General features: G+C 38.0%; 1 pseudogene; it reads right to left on the bottom strand.

Moving 5' to 3' along the window:
• Positions 1 to 417: 417 nt before the first annotated feature.
• On the bottom strand, positions 418 to 6855 carry LOC120726176 (annotated as a pseudogene).
• Positions 6856 to 7138: the final 283 nt, after the last annotated feature.

The following is a 7138-nucleotide window of genomic DNA, read 5'->3' as shown; positions in this document are numbered from 1 at the left end:
TTTAATAAACATCCGGCTTTGTTCATAAACTTATGGACCTAACTGCCTGATTCGGAAAATTAAAAATCAAAAAATGTGGAGCTGTGTGTAGTGAAAGACACATTTCCCTCTAAATTTATCTTACTATAAATAAATAAAAATCTCTAATTCCTACTGATCAGTTACGTTTTCATTTTCCAAGAATGAGTTTTTTTCATCAAAATAATTGCAGTTGTTAATAAAATAGATTTTAAATTAAGCATTTTTTTTATTTTTATCTAAATGTTTTAATCTATCTTGGTTATTTATTTTTTATTTTTTTAGATTTTGCTAGTCATATTTTTCCTTGAAGCAAATAATCAGATTAATTCCAGAGGCAGTAGTTCCTGGTGCTGATGCTTGATCTGACAGGTGCTGTTCAGTAGGACAGGAGGAAATATTAAAACCCAAATCCAGGAAATCTTAACTACAACCATGGAACAAAGGCACTCTTATTTCAGTGGCTAAAAATGTTTTAGTTTATTTTGTAAGCCTGTTGGCCTCTGGTCAAGGTTCAGTTCACAATTGTCATCAGTAATGAATATAAAAGGGCACAGGTGTGTATTGAGTTTTTGATATTTGAGTGTGGTTTTAAATGCATTAAGTTGTGAAATCTGTAAGATCGATCGGCTTCTTGTGCTTTTATTGCTGTAAAGTGATACCTGCATTACTTTCTTTGGTTGTGGGATACAGTGCTGAAGAATACACACTCTCTCATTTAGATTTTTGTAGAGAAAAAGGTGAAAAAGCCTCAAATTGCTCAACTGAGCCCCTGAGACTACTGAGGGGCTTTTTCTACTCTCTAATGTGGCCCACATCTCCACCTAGTGGACACTTGGGAAGTTTCCCACTTGAGGTAGTTCAAACATCCACTTATTTAAACTCGTGTTTTTATTTTCAGTCCTGATATTCATTTCAAAGAACATGCAAGCCACTTCCTGGTGATCTAACACATCCTTCTAACTAGGAAGCTTTCTAAACCAGATGGATCTCTTTTTTGTCTTTTTCTCATGTGGTTTTGGTGAACCCAGCAGGATGACCAGAGGGAGTTTGATTACAGGCTCTCTTGACAGAGGGACATCAAGGGTAACCTGTACAAATAAAATAAAGATACTTTGATTACTTACATTCTTTTTAAGTTGTGTCTGATTTTGCCTTTAATCAAAATCTACTTCTTCTGTAGACTAGATTGTATAATGCACTCTGTGTCTCCACCACAGGACCAGTGTTTACTGAAAGCACTGGCTTAAATCTGTTTGAGCGGATGGCATGGAACAGGTTGGACTGCAATGTGACGCTTTATGTGGTCTCATCAGTGTGTGGACAAGCCATGAGGAAATCTCCCCTTTCCTCCCTCTCACACTTCCTGTCCCCAGTATGCAGCCACTGTGCGGTGCTGTTACCGCTGTGCAAATGTATCCCAAAAAACCTCAGATCTCATTTGACTTATTGTCTCGGTGTTACACTGTTTCATCTTAAAATACGGTATTATTCTGTAATGTAACCTGGTGTAAGGCCATATCATTATACTATGTCTTTAAACACAGTCTGTACCTTGAGTCTGTACTCCAGCTTCATCATGCAGCAGTTGAAGAAGGTAGGAGGGAGCTGCGGAGGGATACTAAGAACTTTGGTGGTGGTCTGACTGGTTTCAGCCGGAACAGGCTCTCCTGTCCCAAACAGGATGTCATTTGTGTGCACTTTCCTCTTTGACTCAGCAACAAAGGTCTGCTTCTCACACAGGTAGAATTTGGGTATTACTGCATGTGCTGAATCATTGAGCACTTCCACAGAGACTCCCACTGCCTCACCTGTGTATGTTTAGAAAAAAAAAACACATTATTTATGTCTCAGTTAACAAAATTTAGGAAAATATATTCTGTGAGACATCGGTTTACCTTGCTTTAATCCCATTTTTTCTGAGGTAACATTCATAGTCACCTTTCCAGAGCCATAAAATGAAATCCTAGTTGAGTGTTGTTGCTCCTAGTATAATAATAATTTTTTTTTTTTAAAAAGGCAATGAAATAAGTCATGACACATTTAGGAGAGCTGAAGTTAAGCTCAGTCCAAAAAAAAAAAGGTTGGGTTTTTTTTGTCTTTTACCTGAAGTCCAATGATAATCATTTCTGATTTGGAGGCAAAGGGGAACTCAGACTTGGTCCGAAAAGGAAACTCAGTCTTGGTTTTGTGTACAAGCCAAATCGACTGAGTAAGCTGTGCTCGCAAACTGTATGTGATCCTGCCCCATTTCCCTTCATAAGATGAAGGCATGTCTCTGAAAGAACCCAGAGGGAAATGATTTCATTCAAACATATGGAAAGAAAGTGTTTACATAATATGGATTTATTATTAGAGATCATGTTAGAGGGGAACACATACACATCTGGAATTACAAAGTTGAATGAATACACATTCCTCCCAGGGCTGATGGTTACCGAACCTTATGAAAAGAAACACTTTATGTTACCTGTATGTTCGTCAGTATTTATAACAGCAATTATATATCTATCAGCTCAGAAACTTCACTGGGACAATACTAACCATCTCCCTTTTTATCTTGAAGAATAATGTGTTCAAAATAAAAGTATTTCTTCTTGTTGCTGTGGGCCACAATACCATCTCCTTCTTTTTCATGCCAAGTTACCTTAGCCTTCCCTTTGGCTTTGACCGAAAAACACTGCACTTTGATTTCCTTGCTGGTCACCACTATCACATTTCCAGAGAGGATGTCCCCGGGGGAGAAGGTGCCTTGTTCGTTCACCTTGTTGAATTCCACAAAGAGATGCTTGACGGTCATTAGAAGGATATATCAAACAGTCTTCTTATGGAGTGAAAGTGAGAGAATCCTCATTTGGTTGAAATTAAATCCCAACAATTTACTGCAAGCAGGTTTGACTTGATCCGCTGGGATGGAGTCTTTCCTTGACGAATAAGGATGGCAGTAAGGCAGGCGTATTCAGTGGAGCAGTGGACCTTCTTCAGAAGCTGTATCTGCGTCACACAGTATCATGTGATCAAGCCTGCAGGTGTTGCTTTCACAAAGGTAACTCTAGCCTCTACCTGTGTCACTGGTGATGGTATCGTATTGTATTACTTAATGTTCAAGCTAAGTGTTGAAAAATTGGTGCTAGAAAATTCAAACAACAGATTTCTGAGGGCAACATGATGTCACTTTTGTGTTGATTTTTATCAAATGACTGTTTTTTTAATGTTCTAATATGATGTTAAAGGTGAAAGATTTTTAATGTGTTTGAATACTGAGTCACAATAAAATTAATTTAACCTTATTCTAACCATAAAAGGTACATAAGATGGAAACTTTGTTTTGAATTAAGTGTTAGAGAGTGAAAGTCTGAAAACAGAGACCAATCCAAATGGTTCAGTGTGTCATACTGCATTTGATATACAGTGTTTAAGCAATAAAACTTAAAAAATTAATAATTAAAGGTTTTAGCACAACTTTGTGTGACTCAGTTTAGTTAAAAAGTGCTGAAATACACTGAATCATTCACCTGACAGCCAAAGTGCAGAACTGAAATTCACACAGAAGAACTTGAAAACTAGCTCAACATCTGAATTAATATTGAATGCTCATGTTCTTTAAATCACAGGAAGACTTGGAATATCTATTTTAAATGTCTAAACTCAAGAATCTCAAATGAAAAAACGGAATATTTTCAGTGTATGTGTGTGTGTGTGTGTGTGTGTATCAGCGAGTGAGTGACATACAGAGAAAGAGCCAAACTGGCATCAAATGACCAGGTAAAAGAGTTTTAAATCTTTAAGTGTTTTGTGGGTTTTATTTTAATACTAACTGCATTTTAGTGGGGAGATAATCTACACAGACTAAACACAGAGACAGTGGATTACATTAGATCAGTCGAAATGTGGAAGAATTCTCCACAGACAGGTAAATGGTTTCACTTCTAATCATACATAATTTTCCAAGACTGTAACTCTGGTCAAAATACTTTTTGAACCATGAGGGTCCCAAGGACTCTCTCAAATAGTGGGGTCTTTCCTGCTGTTGAAACAAGCTCCTCACTGAAAATACAATATATCTTTATGGGTCTGTTAGAAGGTACACTTTGATCCACACAGTTCAAAAAGTTAACATCTCAATGCCATCATCATCGAGAGTGATAGTGGGGTACATCGCATGTGCTCCATAGGGAGGCGGAAGATCTCCACACTGGGGTGGTGTTTGCTGGGGTGTAGTTCCCCAGGCTGGATTTTCTGGGTTCCTAAAAGTGTCAAATCCAATGCCAGCAGAAGCATGTGGTTGTTTCACAACCGCAGGCATGATAACTATAGGAAGTTTGAGCTTTGGATCAATGGAACATTTGATTTTCATTTGGACCTGTGGAAACAAAATAACACACAAACAGTATTGTTTAGCTTTGTTTGTTTGTTTCAGTGAATGTAGATGTTGATTCGCATGATTAGGAAGTATTTATATCAGCAGGCCTTTGTTGTTGCCCTGTTTTGTCACTAGAGGGCTCCCGTGCTTTAATCCAAGTTTCTCACTCTTTGTTTTTTTCCCCATTAGTGTTTGCATTTGCCTCTTAATGAGAGCTTTTCTTCATTTATATGGAAGTACTTTAGTTCCTTTGAGTACTTACATCCTTTGTTGTATTTCCTTTTGTGAACGTTAAAAAGAAGAAAAGCAGTTTTCCAAAAAAATGATTTGTTACAGTTACCTGTGACAGAAAAGAGGTGCCACTAACCAACTAGCAGCCCAAATAAAACAACCAAAATAAAACAAAGACAAGCCATCCAAGCTTCCTACCATTAGTTATATTACTTAAACAGTACTCAAGTACACAAACAAAAGGACAGCTCTACAAGTTGTTTACCTTCAGCATGTACTCCAGGTTGATGATGTTGCTGTTCAAGATGGAGGGGGGTAGGTCTCCAGGGATGGTGATCACCTTGGTCACGGTTTTTCTGCCAGAAGATGCTTCAACAGCCTCAGCCTTATCCTTAAGGATGGCATGTGTGTAAACTGTCCTGTGGCCCTGGGCAAAGAAACTGTGTTTCTGATACAGTTTGAATTTGGGCTTCACTGTGCGACTCGAGTTGTTGTTGATTTCAACTGTGACCACGAGAGCTTCGCCTGTAAAGTACAGAAAGTTATCCTGTATAAATCACTGCCAAGCACAGAAAGACATTTCCTTACATCTACATAATATCTCTCTACAGGAGCTATAACTTCCTTTCAATAATCAAAGGATTAGTTCCACAGAAACACCCCTCACTGAATCATGCACACTGGTTTCCTGTTTACAAGCACTTTAAGTAGCTGAGAGCTGGGATGAAATAAAGCAGTATTTTTAAATGATGGGAAGTATCATTTAAAAATACTGCTTTGTCTGAGGAGTGAAAGCGCTTTACTCAACCAAACTTATAGTCAGTTTCCAAAAAATAAAAATAAGGGAGAGGGCAGAAACTGAATACTGAAAGGCAGTAAGCCAAGTAAAGATAATTACCTTGCATGTATCCCATCTGAGTGGTATGAACATCTACTGAAACCTTTCCAGAGCCCAAAACAGATTTATCCTTACAAGTATACTGAGGTTCCTAAAAAGCAGACGCCCACATTATAAATGTGCTTTAAGGTAATGATCTCGTCTGCCTGAACACTATCAATTATGAAATTGAATCGTTGCTTTTTTAGGGTTAATGGTTTCTTACCAGAAGTCCAGGAATACCCATGTCTGCCTTGGACACAAAAGTGAAGTGAGCCTTGGATTTTCTTGTAATTGATTGTGTCAGCTCTGCTTTCACCTTATGAACAATTTTTCCATGGGCTCTTTTATAGGTTGATGGCAGTATTCTGTAAAATACGATACAAAAACATTCAAATGACCCACTAAGAAGCATAGTGGAAATCTAAACCTCTGATTAAGACAAGAAGAGGTACCCATCAGGAATCCTGAACAAAAAAAGGATACACGTGTCTTCCTTTTCCAATGACTTCAGTGCCTGGAAAAGAAGTAGGTGTTGTTTTGAACAGTCTGTTAAACAAGGAACAGTGTATCACGTGTCAGCAACTGTGTTAATTCAATACATCACCATCGTGTCTTGATTCTCTCAAGATATGTTGTTTGATGTCATAATATTTCTCAGTAGCCCAGTAATTGCGGTAATCACCCTCTCCATAATTCTCAGTCCAGCATACCTTGGCTCTTCCTTGTCCTCTAAAAATCAGCGATTGGATTTTGGTTTCACCAGACACCTCCACAATAATTCTTCCATTAATGATATCTCCATTCGTGAAGGTGTTTTTACTGTTGATGGCATCGTATTCGATTGAGAATCTTGTAATGGTCATTTTCAGATGGCAAAAAGTGGGATGAAAAAAAATCTGTTGCAAAAACCAAGAGAAAACTCAAGCCAGTTGTGCCCAGCGCAGCCACTCTCTGCCGGTTATATCTGCTTTCAAGTATACAAATAATGTGAAACCAGTTTTTCTTGTATCATACACCCGCACAAAGCAGTGCCACTAAAAGATTTTCAGCTATGGAAACTTAACGGGGTTTAACATGAGATTACATTATGACTGATTCGAGACAGCCAAAGCACACACTCTCTGGATAACCAGCATGGTCTCTTCACAACCACATATTGGGGCAGCGAAAAATACCACCTTGTTTCCTTTATTTATTTTTTATTGTAGGTGTGACTGCCACATGCTGGCTGCATCACATGATATATTTCGCCACACCTAAAGTAAATTTTCCACTTGATGCAGATTACATGCCATGATGTTTAAACTCTTTGAAATCCTAAGCAGAAGTGATGAGAAGTAACCTTAACAATAGACCCCTTTTTTCAGAGAGTTGACAAAAGGGACTTTTGGGGGGGGAAGCATGCTGCTGTTCTCACGCCCCCTGATTCCCAAGGCTTGGGAGATAAGTTTCCACATATTTTGATAGCAAAAATTTGGGGGAAGTTCCCCAAAAAGGATTAACAAATTCTTGTTTGGAGGACATTACTATTAAATAAAACAGTAAAAGTATCACTAACAACACTATAATATTCACAGTAGGTTTAGAAATAATATTATATGAACGGTATCAACTTTTCCTGGGGAAACACGTTCTAAGTAAGTTAG

Source organism: Simochromis diagramma, unplaced genomic scaffold (assembly GCF_900408965.1).
Source record: "Simochromis diagramma unplaced genomic scaffold, fSimDia1.1 OVJJ01000822.1, whole genome shotgun sequence".
NCBI lineage: Eukaryota > Metazoa > Chordata > Actinopteri > Cichliformes > Cichlidae > Simochromis > Simochromis diagramma.
The sequence above is the reverse complement of the archived record's forward strand: the minus strand, read 5'-3'. Positions and strand labels throughout refer to the sequence as shown.